The 16,489-nt window shown below is 45.7% G+C and overlaps 1 protein-coding gene across 6 annotated transcripts in view; it reads left to right on the top strand.

Annotated features, from left to right (window-relative positions):
• The first annotated feature begins 5,105 nt into the window (after positions 1–5,105).
• INO80D (INO80 complex subunit D) overlaps positions 5,106–16,489 on the top strand; it is an 81,688-nt gene continuing 70,304 nt past the window's right edge. For 2 of the 6 annotated variants that reach the window (XM_055120524.1, XM_055120519.1), the window contains exon 1: positions 5,165–5,393. The gene's annotated coding sequence lies outside the window, so the exon portion shown is untranslated. Of the gene's footprint in view, positions 5,394–5,608; positions 5,871–6,242; positions 6,437–7,073; positions 7,104–16,489 lie in introns of those variants that run through there. The other 4 variants (XM_055120525.1, XM_055120520.1, XM_055120523.1 and 1 more) reach the window with 4 other exon arrangements.

Here is a 16,489-nt window from a genome sequence, read left to right as displayed (position 1 = left end):
TCTCCTTAGATGAGATTTTGTTAATCTCCTGGAGAAATGGTTTTACCCCCTTTGTTGATTTGTTAATGTTCAACCCACCTTTGTGTCACCACCCTACGTGATTGCTATATAAACTTAGACTGTAAGGGGAGAAGGGGCAGAGGGAAGACAGAAGCAGCAGAGAAGACATAGAGACAGAGGTAAGACAAAAGCAAGGAGAAGAGACAGAAGCGGAGAGAAGACACAGAGGCAAGACAGAAGACACAGAAGCAGAGGCAGAGAGAGGTTGGAAGAGACCAGAGGAGAGACTACAGAGACAGAGACAGAGACAGAGAGACAGACAGAAGAGAGCACAGTGGCACACACAGAAGCAGAGCACAAGGAGGAGCCATCCCGATCCGGTCTATACACAGCGGCTTGAGAGCACTGAATGCATGCGGGGGAGGAGGGAAAGAGAGAGAGAGAGAGAGAGAGAGAGAGAGAGAGAGAGAGAGAGAGAGAGAGAGAGAGAGAGAGAGAGAGAGAACGCTGCCCCAAGAGCCCATGAACACAATACAACACACACATCACCCCCTTCCGCATGCACGTTTTTATATTTTTTACACTATACCACTGAACCACCAACTCCAGCCCTATTTTTATTGTTGGGCCACATCCAGCCTACTAGGGGCTACTTCTGTTTGGTTGTTTTTTATTTTTTTGCTTTTTGGGTCACACATGGCAATGCATAGGGGTCACTCCTGGCTCTACACTCAGGAATTACTCCTGGAGGTGCTCAGGGGGACCATATGGGATGCTAGAAATCGAACCCGGGTCGGCTGTGTGCAAGGCAAACGTCCTACCCGCTATGCTATAGCTCCAGCCCCTACTTGTGTTTTAAGGGCTGGGAATGATGGTCACGGTCACTCCTGGTGGTGCTTGGGGGACCAAACAGAGCTGGGGAACCAAGCAGGGCTGGGTCTCCTGTACACGAACCATGTGCTCCAGCCAGTTTAACTTGCCTTCTGCCCTGCCCCCAATTTTTGCAAAGTTAAAATAAGAGAAGGTAGATTAACTAAAGTTTCTAGTAATAGTAAAAATGTTAGTGTTTCCAACTAACCTTGGAAAGCCAAACAAGCTACTTATGAAATTAAGGTTTAGGAATAAATGAAAGATACTGTTGCTACAAGCAGTACACAGGTAAAAACTCTGGCATTCATGGCTGCAGGTTGCTCAGTCACATATTGATTAGTTATAAAAAAATTTAGCATAATTTTTATATAACTACAGGTAATATTTCTAATGATGCTAGTGCTTTACAATGTAAACTTCATTTTCAGGATCAAGAAGTCTTTCTGAATCACAGTGCATTGTAGCCAACAAATATGTATATTGGTTTATTTACGTTTCTCACACAAGACTAAGGCACCAGACTTCATAGTGCTGAAACAAGCCACTGGCTGCCACTATTGAACACGAGAGTTCCAAATGCTGACCCAAGTTTGCTTCTGGCCCTGAGCAGAGCACAGGAATGTGACTCCGTGGACACAAGAACACTGAGCGGAGGTGGCACCTCAGAAACTCCCTAGCAGGAGGAAGATTTGAATTCTTACTGGAAAACTCAGGGTTCTGGACAGTCTCCCTGGAAGCCAAGACAGTATCAACTGTATTTGGAAGAAGAAAACGAGAGAGAAGAAGGGAAGCAAAACAGCTCTTTGGGGGAAGAAAGTAAGTAATAGCACCAACAGAAAAGTGCCCAGCCAGGTTACCAAGATGCATTAGGTACCCAGTAACATAAACCAAACTGAGCAGTGGGAATCTTGCTGGGCAAGTAAGGTCTGATTAAGGTCAATTATGTCGTTTTGTTAACATCAATAGTCCACAGAAATTAGAGGGGCAGGTTAGCAACGTACCTGCCTATAGAAACTTAGAGATATAGTACTTGATATAAATACAATTTTTTGGTATGTTTTTTGATGACACCCTGTGAGGCTCAAGGGTTACTCCTGACTCAGTGCTCAAGGGCCATAAGGTGCCACTGATCACCCCCAGGCTTCCTGTATGTAAAGCATATGTGCTAGCATAGTAAAGTCATCTCTACAGTCCATGAATGCAATTATTCACTAAAATTAACAATGCCCAATGAAAATCATTAAGTTCACAAATTTGGTAGAATTTCATCTGACAATTCATCTTAGCTAGTGGATAAACATGGATCAGAGCCAACTTAGAGTCAAACTTTTACCAGGAGAAGGGTGCGGATGCTAAGTAAGGCTCTGCACCATAGCCCTATCCCTTGATGGAGCCATGCAGACAAGGTTTATTACTCACAGGAAGGATTTCATGAAAGGGTGCAGCAGAAGCAAACACATCTCAATTAGTTGAAAAACTCAAAAAGCATATCTATAAAAGCCATGTTAAATGGCACAAGTTGTCCAAAACATGTTTTTCGACTTGAGATCTAACTGAAGGGAAGTAATTTCCTTGTAACAATGTATTTAATCTTTCCAAGTGAAAAGAAATTGTCAAGGGACCGGAAGGACTATGGAGTTGAGGCTAAGAAACTCCGCTCCAGCTCCACTTATGGTCCCAGAGGACCATCAAGAATGAGCCCTGACCACAGAGCAGGAGGAGCCCCCAAACACCAGTGGATGGGACCCCAAATCCCAATCTTCCTACACCCCCACCCCCCAAAAGAGAAACTGTAAACAGTACATGACTTTATAACTAAAACTTTCAGCATAATAATAAGTTGATTTTACTTTAAATACCTTAGACTTTTTTTATATTAAAAAGAAAGGAGTCAAAAAAGACATACACAAAATGAAACCTATTTGGGTGCTGCCTTTACATTTGAAAGACGGGGGCCTGAGTGATAGTACAAGGGGCAGGGTACTTGCCATGCACGAGGCCCGCCCTGGTTCCATCCCCAACATTCCATCTAGTTTCAGGGCACTGTCAGGAGTAGTTCTTAAGTGCATAGCCAGGAGTAACCCACTTAGCATGGCCCCCAGACAAAACAAATTTAGATGATAAAGAGAGGGACTAGCATGAAAATAATAAATACCTGAAACATGCATTATCTGAAATCATGTTACAGTTTGGTCATATTTCAAAGGTAAAAAAAGAAACATCTCAAGGTGGCATGAGTTTTCTGAAAATTTTGTAATCTGGAAATTTTAAGTGAAAGTTAAGAATTCTGATTTTGGTTTTGTTTTCGTGGGCCACACCTGGCTGGGCTACCGATCAGTTCTGTTGAGTTTAGGGTACCATACGGGACGCCAGGGATCGAAACTGGGTATGCCAGGTACCAGGCAAGCACCCTTACTCGCTGTTCTATCTTTGCAGTTCCGTGTTCTACTGATTTAAAACATTAACATTACACATTCAATTCATTCTTGCCATGTGAGCCCAAGTGTGGCAGGAGAGTGACTTTCATTTTAAGATTCAATTTATCATTCTCTGTTGCCCATACACAACTATCCTCTGGTCATTTCCTCGAATCTTCCCTGGTTTCACACATAAACAGAAAAACATCTTGGCAAACCACTGTCCTCCAGTGAAAGTTCTATCAGTTGTTGCTAGTGGCCAGCATCCCCGTCTGACTTCACTCTGGCTGCCTCGGCTAGGCACAGAACTTGATCCCACTAATATTCTCAGATGTGCTCATTCAAATACTCATGAAACCACGGCCATGGATTAAAAAGTCATTACACCCACCAGCACACTGAAAGTTCTAAACCAACAACACTTCAACTCAAATGAAATCCTACATGTCTTAATGCTGTAACAGAAAAGAGTGGATAGCAACAAGCATCCATGGTTTCCACCGGAAAAACTAAATACATGGAAAAGATTCAGGTACATTCTTATTCTGGAATTCCCTGCATCCCAATCTGAGATGTGTATTTATTTCCTCTCTAACTTTATGGTATTTCTCTGTCTCTGTCTGCCTGCCTGCCTCTCTCTCTCTCTCTATCTCTCTGTCTACACACACACCACACTCCAAAAGTAACACTATTTTACTTCAAAACAATGTTTTTAAAGATTCAATGCCTGGGTATAATTCTTAATAAGCAAAATGACTTATACAAAAATCTAAGGCAGTCTTAAAACACGGATGCCAGTTGTGGCAGTTGTAGAGTAACCCTTCTTCCTGGGCAGACACCATAAGGAAATGAAGATTATTTCCAGAATGGTGGTCAACTGTACTCAACTTGCATTTGACCCCGCAGTCATCTGTCCTTATCTGCCCTGTGAAAAATAAACAGCTATATCATGCCTTTCTGGACACTCAGTGGGTTTTATTTACAATGCTTTAAGATAGGAGACAAAAGACATTTCTTTACAATTCTTTTTTTGGCAATCTGTTTGGAGAAGGATAGAACACATACATCCATATACAAGCAAAACATAAAAACCTCCCTACAAAAACATACAAAATAAGTAGACACATAAAGCCTCCTTAACTCCAAACTCATCAACTGACATCAGCCTGACACAGAACTTAGCTCTGCAAGGAAGAAAAGGAAAAATCAGCATCAGCCTGAAAGAAGAAAAAAAAAAAGAAAAGAAAAGTCGACCCCCCACTGTCACCAACACGGAAACCGAGGCAAAGAGAAAAAGAGCAAAATAATAATCACCGGAAAAACCTGTGTCTTGTAAAGATTTCTTCCCATCAGAAGATGCAGAAAACAGTTTTGCCCCCCTGGTGCAAATGCAAATGGTCTCGCAGGCACCCCCAAGATGCTTCCTCGCTCTCGCACCCCGCCAGGCGCCGGTGTGGACGTCCCGGCTGGACTTTTCCCCCACGACGAGAAGTCCAAGTGTGTACTTTTCTCGGGCAGGGGTGCACTTTTCCCCCCGGCCCCCCTCTCCTCTGCCTCCAAGATGGTAGGAAAGTTGTCGTTTCGGAGGGCAGAGGAGCTGCTCTCTGGTGTTATGTCCTCGCGGTGCCTGTAGTGGTGCTGTAGGAGGCTGCTGCCTCTTCTAGTGCAGCCCCGGCAGCCCTGCCTTCTTGGCTGGAGAGTATATTCAGGGATTTCCCCTTAATAATCACCGACCCCGGGAGCACTTTTGAGTTTCCAAAATAAAAATATGATCCTCACCCCTCTTGCTTGACCGGGAAAGGCTCTCGCCGGAGCCCGGGGGGAAGCAGTTTAGCCGCGGCAGCCGAGCTTCCTAGTCCATTGGCAGCGCCTCTCACTCTGATCTGTCAGCCCGGCCGAGGGAAAAGGGGGGAAGGAGGAGAGAGGAGGAAAAAAAAAAAAAAACGCAGCTGAAAGGTAAGCAGAGGCGGCCCCAGGCCCGGCCCACATCCCCGGGCTCCCGTAGGGCGGCGGGCTGGGCCGCGCAGGCAGGGCGGGCGGCGAGCGCGCTTACGTGAGGCCGGGGATTCGCCGGCCCGCGCCAGGCCCCGGGCGGAGAATGAAAGGGTGAGAGGGGCCGGCGCCCGGGGTGGCGGGGGGCCGGGGGCCTCGGGGGGCCTCGGGGGGCGCCCGCGGGCGGCCGCGGCGGGGCGGGGAGGGGAGCGCGGGGTGGCGGGCTGGGGGGGGGGTCCCGCCCGGGCGGGGGCGAGGCGGACGGCGCGGCCTGGCGCGGGCCGGGTGGGGGTGTGGGGCTGAGGGGGGTGGGGTGGGGGGGGGCCCGGGCTAGGCCGCGGGCGGGTGGGGGGGCCCGGCGGCGGCCCCGCGGGCGGCCGCCCCTCGGCCCTGCACCCCGGGTCCCCCCCTCCTCCCCCGCGGCCCCCACTCCGAGGGGCTCCGGGCGGGCCGGCGGCGCCGCGGGGCGGAATCGTGCGCGGGCCCGGAGCTTCTCCCCCGGCGGCGGAGCGCGGCCAGGCCCGGGCCTGGGAGTGGGGGGGGTGGGCGCCCAGCCCTCCCGGCCCACCGCCGTCTCGCCCACCCATTTCGGTAACACTTCAATTGATCCCCCCCCACTCTTCGCCCCCCACACCCCTAACCCCCCCCTCCGACACCCCTCCTCCCGTGCGCTCCGGGCGGCCCTGGCCGGGGCGGGGCGGGCGGCCTGGCGGGCGTGGGGTGCGGGGTGGAGGGGCGGCGTGGAGTCAGGTGCAGCCGCGGCCCGGAAAGTTTCCTTGCAGGCCCCGATTTGGGGGGGGTTGCTGCCCGCCTTTCGGGGGACGCCTCGGTCCTAGCGCTCGGGACCCCCCCCTCTTCCCCTCCACCCGAGCAGGCGCGCGAGGGGGGTGGGGTGGGGTGGGGGAGAGCACTCGGCTATTTGGAAACTCCGGGCCAGTTCCTGTCCATTGAAGGTACTCCGCCCCTGCACCCCGCGCCCGCGCCCCACCCCGCGCCCCGGCTGCAAACTCCGGCCCCCCACCCCCACCCCAGCCCCTCCAGCCTGGGGGACACCCGGCCTGCTCCTGCCGTTGGAAAAGTTTTCCAGGCTGTTTTTTTTTTTTCTCCCCTGAGCTCATTAGTTCGTGACTGGCCTTTTTGCGGTGGGAAGGGAGGAGGTACGTTCAGGTGGGATTTCTCCCGGAGAGGCTTTCCCGATCGCCTTTTTTTTTTTTTTTAAAGCCCCAACCCCAGAATCGCAGGGTGTGCTTTGCCACTTTGCCCCCCCCCTCCCGCCTCCCCTACACCCGGTTGTCACCCGGGGACTCCTGGGGAGAGGGAGGTGTGTGTGTGTAGTGGAGGGGGTCGTCTCCAGCGCCCCTCCCCCCTCTGGGCACTCCCCCCCCACACTCTGCTCCCCAGTAGGGGAATAGATGGGGGGAGCAGGGAGGAGGGAGAGGGGAGGGGGCCGGATTTCAAGAGCACTCCCACCCCGACAGAGCAGTTTCCTGTCCTGTTTGGTCATTCTCCGGTAAAAGAAACACGTGAACGGAACCCCGGGGCGGAGGGGGTGTGGAGGGACCCCGGTTGTCAGAAAGCTGGAAAGCCTTAGAAATTGGGGGGGAGGGAGGGAGGGAGGGCGAGAGGTGGGCAGGGTAGCCCTGAAACCGGGTCTCCAGTCTGAGGACCCGGCGTCTATTTTATTCTCATAATAAGGACTCTTGTATGAGACCCTAGAAATAAGGAAACCGGGTTTTTAGGGAAACTTATTCTTGCCATTACTCAGGGGGTCCCCCCCCACGGGAGGAGCCCCCAGGGAGCTGAAAGCTGCGGACTCTGGTTGGGGTATGTGCCCTCTCCCTCTGTGTATTCCTTTTTAGTTAAATTTGGGGTCCTTGAAAGTCAAACATAACTCTCTTTCTCTCTCTCTCTCTCTCTCTCTCTCTCTCTCTCTCTCTCTCTCTCTCTCTCTCTCTCTCTCTCTCTCTCTCTCTCTCCCCTCTCTCTCTCTCCCCTCTCTCTCTCTCTCTCACCCCTCTCACCTCTCACCTCTCTCTCTTTCCCTCTCCCCCGTACCCCGCCTCAGGCACACACGCGTAGAGCACTGAAAATTTCAAATCTAGGTTTCCTGATTCTCAGGGATGTTTCCTGTGGCAACACTTCCCTCCTCCCGGTTGTCCGTTTTGTGTAGTTTGGAGTGCTGGTATAGGAGCGACCTGAAATGTACTCTGTGTTCCCCACCGGTGTGCGCCTTTTTGCAGCGGTTACCTTTCCTCTCTCATGGGTTTGCTTCCTCTGTTTAAAATTTGTATTTATAGGGGGGACGGGCAGGTTTGGGCCACACCTGATCGTGCACATGGGCTATATCTGGCTCTGGTGCTTAGGAGTATGCCCCTGGCCACGCTCAGGGGAGCAACCATGTGCAGAGTTGGCTTGCACCAACAGTGGCAGCGTGCAAGGCAGGCGCCTTACCTCTTGTGCTATCTCTCCCGCCACCTCCCCGCCCACTTTCTTTTTGTAAGTGGTCCTGGGGCAGAGTGGGGGTGGCTGTTTGTCCTGCCTAGACAGCAGGCTGGAATCAGCTGGCAGAGGTGTTCTACCACCCGGACGGGACATGCTTACTGAGGAAAAAGCTGTCATTGGCAGAGCAGTGGCTAGATGACCCCAAGACTTGGTCAGTGCTAACTAATGCCCAGGGTGGAAGTGAGACTCCTTCTGTGATTCTTATTAAACTGCCTTTCTTTCCCTTTTGTTTGCCTAAAATGAAACTCCTTCTGTTTCTCCATGATATATATTCAGCTTTTAGCATTTTGCTTAAGGAAAACTTGAATTTAAAATTGTGTGGGTTTCATATAAGATGCAGATTCCATTTAATGGTGGTTTAACTTTATTGATTAATTGAAATTACTTATTGACTTGGATGTTTTCTTGTACTTGCATACCAAAAATTGTTAACTTCTATTATAGTCTGCCCTTATTTTTAGATCATATTGGATGGAAGTCATCCAAAAGCTTTGTACATTTTTTCACCCTGTCCCAAACACATACTACTTTCCTCATCGAATTGCCTTAGAGGTTACTTTATTCTGAAAGAATGGTGGCTTCGGTTTATTCTGTTCGGTTGTTTGGCAGGGGAGGGAGGGGCGTACCTGGTCTGTGCCCAGGGATCCCTTTTGGTAGGACTCGGGGGACCTTATAGGGTGTGAGGGGATCAAACCCGTTTCAGCTGCGTGCAAGGCTAGCACCCTGCATGCTGTACTATTCCTCAGGCACCTAGGTTTGTGATTCTTGAAGCCACATTTTATTTGAAAATAGTAAAAAAGACTTTCAGGGATGTTGAATTAATTGTAATCGCTAGAGGAAATTCTTTTTCACTATTACATATTTAGTTTCAAAATTAGATGTTCCTTTTAATTTGTAAGTCTGAAATCATCTAGTTTCCTTTTTTTTTTTCCTGAAAGATTCTATACAGAAATTTGTGAACAAGGCCTTCAACTATTTTTCTCAACGAACCATTTTGGTATTAATTTTAAAGAATGGAAGCTTTAGTTTAGATAGATTAAAAGATGTATTAAGTCAGAGAATCCCCCCTCCCACCCCCACCCAATTAGATGTCTTTTCAAAGAAATGCCAATTCTGGGTCTGGAGCAATAGCACAGCGGGTAGGGCGTTTGCCTTGCACGCGGCCGACCCGGGTTCGATTCCCAGCATCCCATATGGTCCCCTGAGCACCGCCAGGGGTGATTCCTGAGTGCAGAGCCAGGAGGAACCCCTGTGCATTGCCGGGTATGTCCAAAAAGCAAAAAAAAAAAAAGAAAAGAAAAGAAATGCCAATTCATTCATTCTTGGTTTTGTTTGTTTTTGTTTTTGACCACACCCAGATGCTCAGGGGTTACTCCTGGCTCTGCCCTTAGGATTTGCTCTTGAGGAACCATATGATCCATTCATTCCTATCTGAGATACTCTCTGGGCGAGCCACTCTCCTCTGTCAGATTTTGGAGCAGTAGTGCTGGCTAATGAGTCGTCACCTGTATCTGAATACAGCAAGAAAACAGTGTTCTCAGCCAGGAATCTCCCGTCAACATCCACCTGGTGGTTTTCAAACACTGAATGCGTAGGTGAAACTGGGTTGGAGGGTGCGAGTGGTCCCCAGCAAACTGGCCCCGCAGCAGACACTCCTCTGCGTGTCCAATGGGGTCAGGCCAAGTCCACTTAACTCACGCGAATGCAGCCTGCCTGTGCAGCCAACTGCAATGGAGGCTTCTTCCTGCTTCACATACAGGTTCTTCTGCAGGCCCTGGCTCCTAATAGCTGATCTTAGACAATGTTGACAATGTTCCTGGCTATTTTTGTTGTTGTTGTTGTTGTTGTTGTTGTTGTTCCTGGCTATTTTGAGACACTTGCAAAATACTCTTGAGTAAGATTGATGTAAAACCTTAGTTTTCTCTCTTCCCTCCTTGCATTGAAGATGTCAGGCTACTTCTTACTCTTTTCCAGGATGCTGGTTTTTTTATTTGGGGGGGGACAGAGAGGGAGACACAGTTGAGGGGAATGTCCTGGCTGTGTTCAGGGCCTACTCCTGGATCTGTGCTTAGAATCATTTCTGGCAGGGCTTGGACAATATTGGGGGTGCTGGGGACCAAAACCTGGTGGGCTACGTGCAAGGCAAGTGCCTTATCCTGCTGTACGATCTCTCTGGCCCCATGTTTGTTTTTTAAAACAGCTTTTAGATTAAATTTTTCTTGTAGCATGGAACCTGCAGTCAGCTACATTAGGACTGGACTTTGGGGTTGATGAGCACTCTTGGAATAGTCACTTTACTCAGTCTCTTTTATTTCTTTATCTATGAAATGGAAGAAATCCTTTTTTTTTTTCTTTTTAAATTGTGGGAGGACCAGGCACACTTGCAGGTACCATCCAGGACCTCCCACTGTAGGGTGTATGCTCTACCTTTAGGCCTCGGAGCGGAGCAGAAAGAAACCTTTCTGATTTAAGGATTGAATGAGCTAGCTTAGTGCTTGGCTCATAGTAGATGTCCTAGTCTACACATACTTTACTCTCAACACTATCTAAATGCCATTTGTCTTATCTGTTCCCTCCCTCCCTCCCCCCTCCCTCCTTTCCTCCCTCCCTCCCTCCTCCCTCCCTCCCTCCTTCCTTCCTTCCTTCCTTCCTTCCTTCCTTCCTTCCTCCCTCCCTCCCTCCCTCCCTCCCTCCCTCCCTCCCTCACACCTGGCAGTGCTCAGGGCTATGTTGGCCTTATCCAGAATAAGGGGAGTGCTCAGAGTAATCCTGTCCATACTTGGGGAACCACAGGGGCAGGGATTCGAACTAGCATTGGTCACATGCAAGACAGGTACGTAACCTCTTGTACTCCAGCCACTGCTTGCTCTTTTTTTCTAACTAACAGTAAAATGTGCTCATATTGAACTATTCAGGAGATAACCTTTGTTAACACTCTGTTGTGTTGTGTTTCCATGTGTGACTATATGTGCAGGCACTAGACAAAATCTTCCCTTTAATTGTAGTTAATTCATTTTGTATTGATCAAAAGCTTTAGTCCTGGGGCCAGGGAGAATATATGTTTTCCTTTAAAAAGTTTTAATGTTCTCCATGTGACATTTTCCAACCTGAATGAGTTCCTGGCTTGGTGTATATTTTTAATACTATTAAGCATTTGAGTACAGATTGAGTATTATAATTACCTTCATGATACAAGTAAATAACTTTTGTTCCTGTGAGAAATTAGCAGTTATCTATAGAAAGTTGTAGCAACCTGGATTTCGATCTAGTCTCTGCTGTTGAATTCTGTAAAAGGACAAATGTAAAGGAGTTGGAGCTAACCTACGGGCAAAGACAGTCACTCTCTTTTACCTCTAACTCCTTCCCTTCAACTTTTTGTTTTGTTTTTGGATCACACTCAAGCAGTGTTCAGGACATATTCCCTGCCCTATGCTCAGGGGTCACTCCTGGTGTGACTTGGAGGACCACATATGGTTCTGGGAATTGTACCTGGGGTCAGCTGCAAGCCAGCCTTACCTGCTGTACTATTGTACTATCACTCTGGACCCAAACTCTTGAAGTTAACAATCTGAGTGTGTGTGTGTGTGTGTGTGTGTGTATACGTGTGTGTACGTGTGTGTACGTGTGTGCATGCGCACACGCATAGGAAAGAACTGAGCTGTCTGTGCCTTTGGTGGGCTCACCTGAGTCAGGAAGATGTCTTCCCAATGAATCTGTTAGAGTCACTAATACTTTGTTGTTTCTTTTATTTAACTGATAAAACTTCCTGTGTTCCTGGGTTTTTTTCAAAATTACTTTTATTTTTTTTAACTAAGATGCCAGTCTTGTATTACAAAGACGCATTTTTCTCTGTCCTTGAAGAGTTTATACTCTAGTATAGTGTAAAAAATGTTTTTTAAACAAAAGAGAAAAAAATATTTTTTAAAAAGTTGCCGACACTTATTTACTAATTGAATGACAAGGGTTAGATAAGCCTCAAGAAAGGAGATCTATTTATTGTGGCTTAGGGGCAAGCCTTAAAGTGTGGGTTTTTCTGGGGGGAATTCTGCCTTAGAGGAAGGAAAGACTGAAAAAAAGTATTCCCAGAGGTAGGATCTATTCTGTAATGGATAATGATAAATTTTGGGGGAGTAGAACTAAACTAGGGGACGAAGAGAGCTACCTGGCTACATCCTAAAGAGTTTGGATGCCTTGTTCATCTCGGGGACTCTGAGACCATTGGCCAAGCCAGTTCCTAGCACTTGAGAGGACTTGAGTTGTATCCAAGAGTGAAAGAAAGGAGTTAAGACTAGAAGGCGGTTAGCAGGACCGGAGTCAGACCACAGAGGCTGCTTCTGAGAAGAGTTGGAAGGGTTCAGCTGGGGGTGGACAGCCATGGTGGTGGGGAAAGGCTGGTAGAGAGGCTGGTCTTTGAGGTACGGTAGTGTGCTTAGGTTGGCCAAAGGTAAATTGGAAATCATCCTTATAGAAATGAATAGTAGAAGTAAAAAAAAAAAAATGGCCGAGTCAGTGCTTATCTTTTTTTTTTCTCTTTAAAACCTGGCCCTTTTGTCCATCCATTCATCCATCCTTCCTTCTTCCTTCCTTCCTTCCTTCCTTCCTTCCTTCCTTCCTTCCTTCCTTCCTTCCTTCCTTCCTTCCTTCCTTCCTTCCTTCCTTCTTTCCCTCCCCCTCCCTCCCTCCCTCCCTCCCTCCTTTCCTTCCTTCTTTCTTTATTTCCTTCCATGGGCCTTTCTCCAGAAAAATCCACTTATGTATGCATGTTCACAATTTTGTATATTTGGTTGGAAGCCAGGAATAATGACCTCTGTAGTCTTAGGAGCTATAGAGTAGAAATTAAAATGAAAGTCTCTAGTGGAATGTTTTGACTCATCCTTTTTGTATATTTATGTGACTTAATCACTGCTATTTCATAGATGCAAACAGCTATTTATAATAACTTGCTCAAGGTCACGCATTTTGTACTTCAGTTAAAATGAATTACTAACAAGGAAACTTAATGGAAGAATTTGAAAATTTATTTCTTAACAAATTGGAATAGCTGTAAACCTTAGGGTGGATTTATTTATTAAATCACAATGGCTTGCTGGGACCGGTCTCAATCAGATATCTTTTTATATAAGCAAAGTTTGCCTAAGTCTTGCCTCTGGCCCACCCCTTCAGCCCATTTCATCTTGCAGTTCTGTAAAGTAAGATTAAATCTATCTAGGGACTCACTGACATTTGAATATTGAGACTAGAAAAATCAGCCAATGGCTAAGTGGACAGAAAGGAGAGATTATTCACAAAGAAAAAGTGGTTAGCATGTCAGATGCTACAGAAGAAGTCAAGATAAAGATAAAAAAGTGGATGTGAAATTTAGCAACAAAAAGAACATGAGTTTAAGGTTTTAAAAAGAACCTTGAGGACTGTAGCTGCAACTTAGATTTTCTTCTTGCCCTGCCATAGTTTCTGTAACAATTGTAAATGATACGGATAGGAATTCAGAGGGCACTTCATGTAAAGGAGCGTTAACTGGTGCTAATGGTGCTATACAACGAATCAAACACTATTCATTCTGCAAGTATTTTTCTTGACAAGAGCATCGTTATATAGATACTATAGAGTGGAGAGTTTTTAAATATGGATTATAGGAAATAGTTCTCAATGGGGTTATGTTATCTTCTTGCGAAGACAGTGGCAGGGACTGACTATGAATTACAAATCTCCACTAGCAGCTGGAGATTTTGTCTAGCAGATTCTAGACTAAAATTATGAGACCAGTGAGTGACTATTGCTGCTTCTAATAGCAATTCATAATAGGGACACTGAGCTGGGAAGTATGCTAAGCACGTTTCATGAAATATCTAATTTAATTCATCAAAGGACTCAGTGAAGTACATACTACTACAGTCCTCTCTTGACTGATGGGAAAACTGTAACCTAAATAACTTGCCCAAAATCATACACTTAAGGAGTAATTAGCAGAACTAGAGTGAGCACCTTCTTTGTTGCAGGAGCCAACACCCTCAGTTGTTACATAAAAATATTCTTACTTTTCTAATAAAGTAAGGAACTCAGCAAGCATAAAGTAATTTTAGTTTAAATGCATAATGCAGGCTTCTTTGTTTAGTTTGGGCACAGCATTGGCTAATAACAAATTTTTTATTTTTTGCTCTTTGGGTCATACCCGGCAATGCACAGGGGTTACTTCTGGCTCATGCACTCAGGAATTACCCCTGGTGGTGCTCAGGGGACCATATGGGATGCTGGGAATCAACCCAGGTCAGCCATGTGCAAGGCAAACGCCCTACCCATTGTGCTATTGCTCCAGCCCCAGCATTGGCACATAAGAGACATCCAAGAAGCATTATTTATTAGTCTTAAGATATTCTAAATTGAACCTCAGTTATCCTAAATATTTATATGTGGGGATAATAGATCATTTTTGTCACTGATTTTTTTTTTCTTCAAATCACACTGACAGTTTTCATCATTTCATAACTGATAATCTAATGTTACTGCTTTTCACATTGTTAATGAAGGATTTTAGGGTATTCTGTTTATTTTCGTTTGGGGGCCATACCTGGCAGTGCTCATGGTTTACTCTGGTTCTCTGCTTGGGATCAGTCCTGGCAGTGCTCAGGGGACCACATGTGCCAGGGATTGAACCCAGGTCACCCACATGCAAGGCAAGTGCCCTACCCACTATAGTAGTGTCTCTCTGGCCCCAGATTTTTTTTAAATTTATTTCATTATATTTTAGTATCTTGTTACATTTGGGGGCTTAATGAAGTAGAGTTAAAACTTATTTCAAGACTAGAGAGATGATTCAGTGAGTTATAGCACATGCGTTGCATATAAAAGCCCAGGTTCTATCCTGCCATCGCGCTTCAAAGGAGTGACCCAAGCAGTGTGCTGGGAGTAGCCCCTGAGTATTGCCTATTGTGGCCCCAAACCCACTTATTTCAGAAAACGCTATAAAGGATGAGAAAGTACCAAGTATTGAACCTCGGTCCCATGCACGCAAGGCTTATGCTTTGCCAGTGAGCCACTTTCTCAGCCCCAAGGGAAAGTTTTTTCCTAATACTTGAACATGTGTGACTATGGGATAAGTAAGTATTCTTAATTTGCATTGACTGTGTTGAAAAGTAACATTCTGAGAAAATAGGTTCATGCTGGCTAGGAGAGAATAGTAGGTATGTTGTAGGTCTAGCCTCTTTAAAGGTGGTGGAATATAAAGTTACAGATGGTAATTAGGGGGAAATGCTGTGGCAGTGAAATGAACATGCTTCTGAAACATGAGAATCAAAAGAACAGTAATGACATACAGAGATTCCACATGGAGGTGATAGAGCAGCGGTCCCAAAGAGAATAATGTTCACATTCTTGTCAAATTGGTTTTTATAGTTGCTGTTGGAAGACAAAGCGTGTTGGTTGCTTTTGTTACAATCTTTCCTTCCTGACTTTTCTCCCTGTTCGTGTCATATTCTCCTTACTTGAAAGAAGAAGCTATGCAAATGGATTGTTTTATTTCCCAGTTAAAGCCAGTATACAGTATCAAGGAGGATTTAAAAGAAGATTTTGCCACTTGTGCATATTTCCTACTCTTGAATTCCAGTATATGGTTATATTTACTGTGGAAATATTCTTTCTATGAGACTGTTCTCAGAGATAGTTATTTTTGCATTTTTTTTTAACTTTTTGAGTAATGAGTGTATATCCTGCTGTTGCTCTGAAGTGCTTAATTACTTGCATTCTCTTTGAGAGAGCATAGATCTGTATATATAAATTTAGTTATCTGGACAGCTGAATATAATGTTTGATAAAATTATTAATAACTTTAGTCTGATTAAGGTTTTCTTTTGAAGAAGGGCTTGATGGTCACACCCAGAGCAGTGTCCAGGGGCAGCTCCTGACTCTGTGCTCAGGAGTGACCTCTGGCAGTGCTCTGGATGCTAGGGATTTGAACTGGGGTCAGCTGCATGCAAGGCAAGCACCTTATCTTCTGTATTATCATTCTGGTTTAGATTTATTTTTATTTATTTATTAGCTTTTTGGGTCACACCCAGCGATGCTCAGGGCTCGGCACTCAGGAATTACTCCTGGAGGTTCCTAGGGGATCATATGGGATGCCTAGATGGAACCAGGTCCCGTGCAAGGCAGGCATCCTGTCCGCTGTACTATTGCTCTGCCCCCAACTTTTTTTTTTAAAGAAATTATACAGTTTATTGTATAATAAAGGCACAGTTTAGGTATTGCCTTTCTTCATGAATTAGAAAGTGAGATAATTAAATCTTACGGTCTATGTAATTAAGATTATGTGAATTTTACTTATATATATTTTTTCTTTATAACTTACAATGAATCTAACAGTAAAGGCATGTGAACCTCACCTTAGAAGAGGTTCAGGATAAAGAATTTGACAAGTGGTGGTTAGATATAAAGAGTGAAACAAATGTACAGATTTTCTTAGTGCTTCATGATTTCTTTAATTAAAAAAGGTAAAGCTTATGAACATAGAGTAGACAAGTTAAATTTTTGTTTCCATGATATAATGACATTGGTTTTGATATTTGCAATACTCAGAATGAAGTTAGATTTTGAAGCAGAAGGCCATTTGCACTCAGCATGCTTTCTTACTATACCTTAAAAAGGTGAGTGACTACATCAGGATGTTTCTAGTATAACTATAAAGATTAGGTTGAACTTTCATTTATAATTTATTA

This window comes from Sorex araneus, chromosome X, assembly GCF_027595985.1.
Source record: "Sorex araneus isolate mSorAra2 chromosome X, mSorAra2.pri, whole genome shotgun sequence".
Lineage (NCBI taxonomy): Eukaryota > Metazoa > Chordata > Mammalia > Eulipotyphla > Soricidae > Sorex > Sorex araneus.
Note: the sequence above shows the minus strand (reverse complement) of the source record. Positions and strands in the feature narration are given on the sequence as shown.